The sequence below is a fragment of the Eumetopias jubatus genome, unplaced genomic scaffold (genome assembly GCF_037043125.1).
Source record: "Eumetopias jubatus isolate StellerSeaLion01/CBP00866 unplaced genomic scaffold, mEumJub1_p1.0 scaffold_17, whole genome shotgun sequence".
NCBI lineage: Eukaryota > Metazoa > Chordata > Mammalia > Carnivora > Otariidae > Eumetopias > Eumetopias jubatus.
The window spans coordinates 43723820-43731139 of record NW_028274823.1 but is presented as its reverse complement, the minus strand read 5'-3'; the positions used below and the strand labels follow the sequence as shown (position 1 = coordinate 43731139).

The window sequence follows — 7320 nt, the reverse complement described above, 5'->3', positions numbered from 1 at the left end:
AGCGGGGGCGGGTGCCTCCGGCAGCTTCTACCCGGGGCTCCACTTTGTCTGGGGGCGGGACCTGATATTTACAAGACAGAAGGCGCCGTTTGGGGCCGCCTTTGTTGTGCGGATGACCTCGCCAGCACTTCCAAGACTGATCGATGGCCCGGGGACCAAGCGGGACTGTCCGGCCGCGGCCCGGGGAGCGGATGTGGGGTGATGAGCAAAGGACAGTCCAGGAGCTGCAGCGGCCCAAGAGTGCGTGGGGGGCTGCCTTCCCCTGAGCGCACTGGCTCTGCTGTCCCGCGCTTAGCTCTCGAGCCGTTGGGGACCCGCTAGCGGCGGCAGGATTGGCCCTTCCACTCCCGCCTGGGCTTTGATCTCTTTATCTGAGATGTTTGAGTCCAAAAGGGCTTAGCCGGCACTGCGCCTGCCCCAATGGTGTGGACACCTGGCGCCTCCACGCCTCCCGCCCGCTGAGTCCATCGGGGTACGGCCTGTGAAGCTCCAGGAAGTAAGTGTGGGCGCGAACCTGCGGTCAGGAGCGGGCTCTGGGCGCCCAAGGCCGCCTGGTGGCGCGTCCCGAGCTGCAGTGCCCACCCAGCCACGCATCGCGCTACCCGGGCCTTTGCTGCCAGATGCACGATTTCCTGCACGTCTTTGCTGCGCTCACGTCTCGCGCTCACTTCTGCTTTGCTTCCTCCGTCTCGCTGAAGCTGATGTACCCAACAAACTTGAGGCTTCTGAACCCGGAACCCCTTCCCCGCCCCCAGATTCCTTGGCTACCCCAAACAGCACTCTACGATGAGGCAGTAATCGCACTTATAATTAGCTGTGCGCCCTTGGCTTCCCCAGGCCGTCGCTTCCCGCGGCCCATGGTCCAGGGTCGCGGGTGTTCCCTACAGAATGAATATTTAGAGTCTCCCAAACTCACCTGAGGCTGTGTGCATCCTCTCCTCTGGAATCACAGAGATACCTCCCGGAGGACCCCGGGATTGTGGAAAGGGAATTATGTGTCAGTTTTGGTAAAACGAGGGTAATTCATACCATTCCCCCTCCCCCTCCCAAAAGGGTTGTAGGAGGAAGCTGTGAGTTAGGGGCCACGCCACTTCGGGCTCTTTTGATAAACTGCAAGGTCTGATCCCAGGCAGCGTCTCAATTTTATCTCACTCTGCCCAGAAGCTGCAGTGGGTCTCCTGACTTTGCAGAGACTCCACAGTAGGGTTAACCTTTGAGAAAAAGATATGCTCTGTTAATTCTGTGCCCTGAAAAATGCACACGATCTCCCAGTTTTGCACCCGGTTTCAGGCTCCAGGCCATGAAATTTGTCCAGGCCCAGCTTCAAGAGTCCTGTTCCAGAAGCTTCCCAGGCTCCAGTTACCTGCTTATCCTCCTTTCTTCTGCCAAGCTGGCTTACTTGTTATTCCCCAGCAGTTATCTGGGCTATGCCGCATTAGTGTTTTTGTTAGTGGTCAGCTGCTTACAGGAGTGCCTCCTATGAAGAACTTAAAGTTCTTTCCCCACACCCTCCACCCTCCACTGCAGCCAGGGGTCATCACCTCCCAACTGCTACAGCAACTGGTTGAACCTTCTGACCGGGGAGCCTGCTGCTCCAGATTTTGTCTTGGTTGGGTTTGTCTCAGTCCCCATGACTGAGGGCCTTGACTTAGCTCTTTTCTGTACTCTCTCCATCCTTTCAGTCCAGCTCACTCCCAGAGTTTATCAGGTTGCATAGGTGACTTTAGGACCCATTTGACGACTTCACCTCCAAAATAATCTCTCAAATGCTGCTTAAGTGCTACCAAGAATGGTATAAAAATGGTATAAATGGTATAAAAATCCCCGCCCCCCCGCAGAAGGCACACAGTAAATTCTTTTTTTAAAAAAGTTATTTATTTATTTTTAATAATCCCTACACCCAATGTGGAGCTCGAACTCACCAAGAGTCTCATGCTCTTCCAACCGAACCAGCCAGGCTCCCTGGCACACAGAGTAAATTTTATTTTTTAAAGATTTTATTTATTTATTTGACAGAGAGAGACAGTGAGAGCAGGAACACAAGCAGAGGGAGTGGGAGAGGGAGAAGCAGGCTTCCCGCTGAGCAGGGAGCCCGATGCGGGGCTTGATTCCAGGACCCTGGGATCATGACCTGAGCCAAAGGCAGACGCTTAACGACTGAGCCCCCAGGCGCCCCCAGAGTAAATTCTTAAGCATCAGAAACTTTGCGGGATTCTTTTGCCTAGAACAAGCAGCAGGGCTGGAGAACTATTTCAGGCATTCCGAATTGAGGGCTCTGCAAATATTCTGTGGGCTGCTCTGAGCTCAGTGCAGTAGAACCACCAGCAGGTGCTGATGGAGTTCTGCTGTTGGCCAGGCAGCAGGTTGGTCAGGGGTACCAAGAGCATGTCAGCCATGGCGTCTGCTCTCAAGCAGTACTTCCTGAGCTGCTCTCAAGGCTCCAAATTCGTTCCAGTCCTCCCCACTGCATTAGTTTCTCCTTCCTCTGTGAACTTTTAACTTTCTTCTCTTTGGGCACTTACTGCACTCTTATTTGTTTGTTTTATCAATGCCCACCAGAGCCTGAAGGAAGGCCACCAAACAAGTGATGGTCAGGACAGCCTCCAACTCTGACTCTCACAGGACAGCCAGGAAAGGGAAGGGATTCCAAGGTTGGGTGTGCCAATCTGGGGAGGTTGGCCCTGGGGACAGATTATTTTTTAAGATTTTATTTATTTGAGAGAGAGCACCTGCGTGTGTGGGACCTAGGAGCACAAGCAGGAGGAGCAGGCAGAGGGAGAGGGAGAAGCCCCTCTAACAGATTTTTTTATTTGGGTCTTTTTTTTTTTTTTGTAGTGTAGTAGGATATAAAAATTACACCTAGCTCTCAGATCTTGGTTTCAAATACCATTCTGCAATAAAAGGAACGAGGGACCCTTGGAGAAATGGGTGATTCTAAGACTGGGACAAGAAATGTGCAAGATAATGTAACCCAACCAACATGAGTTTGCCTCGTGGTGAGTCAGAAACTGCACCAGGTTGAGTTGTCACACCAAAAAACCCTTTTATTTGCAGCAAATAAGATCACATGGGGTGCCTGGGTGGCCCAGTCGTTAAGCGTCTGCCTTCGGCTCAGGTCATGATCCCAGGGTCCTGGGATTGAGCCCCGCATCGGGCTCCCTGCTCCGTGGGAAGCCTGCTTCTCCCTCTCCCACTCCCCCTGCTTGTGTTCCCTCTCCCGCTGTGTCTCTCTCTGTCAAATAAATAAAATCTTAAGAAAAAGAAGATCACAGGGAATGACTTCCAAGGCGGTGACTTCCCAAGCAAGGGTGAGTGGATTCCTTTTATTTAGGGTTAGGATGAATATTTAGATAGGGAAGACTTGTCATCTCACGTAGAGACAGACATAAGGTTGTGCATGCGTATTAAGGAAACATGCTCCTACACACAGTGTATGTTATGCAAATGAGGCTTGTGCTCCTCCTTGGGCGGAGATTTTAGTATTATAATGAGGTAAAGGTAGTTGTCGGTCATTCTGCAGGTCATTCCATGGTCCATCGGCACAAGTGTGATTCAGGGGTTAAGTTCAAATTGGTCTGGGTTGGCTAGGGGTCTTGTCAAGGCAGTTGCTGTGGATAAGAGGGGCAGTTTCGCTTTCCATTTGCCTGAGTTAAGAGGTAAGCTAGAAAGAAGAGTTTAAGAAAAGATGTGAGACACAGGTCAGTGAATACAAGCAGGTGGGCAGTAAAAGGTCTTGGGGTCTAGCTGGTGACAATAAGCCTGGAGCATCTCGTAGTGCCAGAAAGTTAAGGAAGTACTGAAAAACAAACCCCACAATGCTGGGGGTGTCAAAGGCACAGAGAAGCCAACTGAAAGAGCTCCTAATGGCTAAAACTGGAGCAATATGAGCAATAAGAGTAGTATTGGATTATAACCCCAAATATAAAGTAAATATCCATGAATCATACTGATATAAGTGATTGAAAAAATAAATAAATGGGAAAGAAGAAACAAATTTCCTATGCAGAAGAATGCCAAATAATGTATGTTGCTGGTGTGAATTAACTAAATCTTGCAAATTCTTTTGCATATGAGGCTGCTCCTGGGTTTTATGTTGTAATCTGACCTTTGGACATCCTGTGTTTTAGCTCTAATTCAGTATGTAGTTTTCAGTCTTGGCTGCAAGTTAGAATCTCTTTGGGAGCTGCTAAGACCCAAATTAAATTGGACCCCAGACCAATTAGGTCAAAATTTCTGGGCATGCAATCCAGAGATCCAGTGAGCCTGAAGATTCCCTAGGTGATTACAGAGGGCAGCTAAGGTTGAGGGCCACAGTTCCAGTAGTAGGCCCAGAGCCACCACCAGTGGGATTGGCTTCCTTTTTTGCAGGAGACTGGCTCCAGAGTCTCTAAGGGGTCTTCAAGCACAAGCTGACTCCTCAGACACATGAGGATGACTGTGGTTAGGAGTACTGTAAACCGGGCGCCTGGGTGGCTCAGTTGGTTAAGCGACTGCCTTTGGCTCAAGTCATGATCCTGGAGTCCTGGGATCAAGTCCCGCATCGGGCTCCCTGTTCAGGAGGGAGCCTGCTTCTCCCTCTGACCCTTCCCCCTCTCATGCTCTCTCTCTATCATTCTTTCTCTCAATAAATAAATAAAAATCTTAAAAAAAAAAAAAAGGAGTACTGTAAACCTCACTGAACTTGTGAGAAGCCTATTCTTCCCTTATCACTGCCTTAACTTTCACCTAAGAAATGGTGAGGTTGTGGTGCCCAGGTGGCTCAGTTGGTTGGTTAAGTGACCAACTCTTGGTTTCGGCTTGGGTCGTGATCTCATGGGTAGTGAGATCAAGCCCAGCATTGGGCTCACACTCAGTGCGGTCTCTGCTTGAAGATTCCCTCCCTCTGCCCCTTCCCCAACTCTTATGCTTGCATGTGTGCGCATGCACTCTCTTGTGCTCTTTCTCAAATAAATAAATAAATGAATAAATGAATGAATGAATAAATAAATAAGTCTTTTTTTTAAAAATGGTGAGGCTAGGGCGCCTGGGTGGCTCAGTCGGTTGGGCGTTGGCCTTCTGCTTGGGTTGTGGTCCTGGGGTCCTGGGATTGAGTCCCTCATCGGGCTCGTTGCTCAGCGGGGAGCCTGCTTCTCCCTCTCCCTCTGCCACTCCCCCTGCTTGTACTCTCTCTCTGGCAAATAAGTAAATAAAATCTTTAAAAGATATTAATCCAACTGATACCATAATTTATTAAAGTACTGCTCAAACTTTGAGTCTGATTTTTGGCTCCCTCAGCCCTGTGGCTACAAGAGGTTAGCGATTCTTTTAGCATAATTATAGAAAGTCCCTGGGCTGTGCCTTAGATTAAGAATTTATAGCATTTCCGGGCCTGCAGAGCAACATGCCTAAGTTTTATTGTGACTACTGCGACACGTACCTGACCCATGACTCTCCATCTGTGAGGAAGACACACTGCAGTGGTAGGAAACACAAAGAGAATGTGAAAGACTACTATCAGAAATGGATGGAAGAGCAGGCTCAGAGCCTGATCGACAAAACAACTAATGCATTTCAACAAGGAAAGATCCCTCCTACTCCATTCTCTGCTCCTCCTCCTGCAGGGGCAATGATCCCACCTCCCCCCAGTCTCCCCGGTCCTCCTCGCCCTGGTATGATGCCAGCGCCCCATATGGGGGGCCCTCCCATGATGCCAATGATGGGCCCTCCTCCTCCTGGGATGATGCCAGTGGGACCTGCTCCTGGAATGAGGCCACCTATGGGAGGCCACATGCCAATGATGCCTGGGCCCCCAATGATGAGACCTCCTGCCCGTCCCATGATGGTGCCCACTTTGCCAGGAATGACTCGACCGGACAGATAAGAAGAGATAGGAACCTCTTTATGTTCATTTTATATTACTTGTTTACTTCACCAGGAGATCATGGTGTTGTGACTCTGGGTGTTTTCTCACAGCAGGACAAGGAAGACTTGCTCCCCCTTCCTATCAAAGAGAGAATAGTTTTTGCTGGGGAGTAGTGGGACAGAAAAAAAAAAAAAAAAGCAATTTTCATTTGTATTGTGAAATGTGAAAATAAAATTGTCAACTGTTTTAGTTAAAAAAAGAAAGAATTCATAGCATTTCCTTCTTTCTCTTTCTTTCTTTTTAACCTTGAAACAACCTCAGACTTCCTTCTTCTCCCCACCCCAGAACCATTTGAGAGTAAGTTGCTGACATGATCATCCTATAATACTAAAGGGCAGGGGGCACCTGGGTGGCTCATTTACTTGAGCGGTTGAGCGTCTGCCTTTGACTTAGGATCCTGGGATCAAGTCCCACATTGGGCTCTCTGCTGGGCGGGGAGCCTGCTTTTCTCTCTCCCTCTGCCGCTGCTCTGTCTACTTGCGTGCTCTCTCTCTCTGTGTCAAATAAATAAAATCTTAAAAAAAATAAATAAAGTGCAGGCCTTCTCAATTGGGGTTCCTCAAGCGAATGACAGAAGAGAAGAAAATGATTTGAGGGACTATTTATTCCAATTCTCCCATGGATGGTACATAATTAGCAGCATTATGCTAAGGAGAGAGTTAATTCTTATTATATTTGGGGTGCCTTCAGATATTAGGGCTTACTTCTCTGATAGAACAGTAAGTGTGTATTTCCTACAAAGAATCAACCTACATTAGAATAAGGAAATTAGCATTACTACCATCTAATCCTCAGATCCCATTCAAGTTTTGCCAAATGTCTTTAGAACATTACGATCCATTTCACACTGGCAATTTGCTTTTAGTTTTCATGTCTTTTTAATGCCCTTCACTCTGGAACAATTCTTCAGTGTTTCCTTAACTTTCATATCCTTGATACTTTGGAAGATCACAGTCCAGTTATTCTGTAGCCCCCAATTTTGGTTTGTCTGCTGTTTCCTCATGACGAGATGCAGGTTATCACAGAAGTGATACCGTGCATTTCTATTTGCATCCAATCAGGTGGTATATGATTTTGATTTGTCACATTACCGGTGATGTTCATTTTGACTGCTTCATGGTGCCTGTTTCTCCACTGTAAGGCACTGTTTTCCCTTTGAAATTATTAAGTATTTGGTGGATACTTTGAAACCCTGTAAATACCTCATTCCTCATCAATTTATTCATTTATTAATACTAGTACAAACTCATGCTTTCCTATTTTATTTCAATGGGATATATTTTCTTTTTTAAAAGATTTTATTTACTTATTTGACAGAGAGAAAGACAGTGAGAGCAGGAACACAAGCAGGGGGAGTGGGAGAGGGAGAAGCAGGCTCCCCACTGAGCAGGGAGCCCAATGCAGGGCTCGATCCCAGG

General features: G+C 47.9%; 1 pseudogene; it reads left to right on the top strand.

Annotated features, from left to right (window-relative positions):
• The first annotated feature begins 5380 nt into the window (after positions 1-5380).
• On the top strand, positions 5381-5999 carry LOC114205408 (U1 small nuclear ribonucleoprotein C pseudogene; annotated as a pseudogene).
• Positions 6000-7320: the final 1321 nt, after the last annotated feature.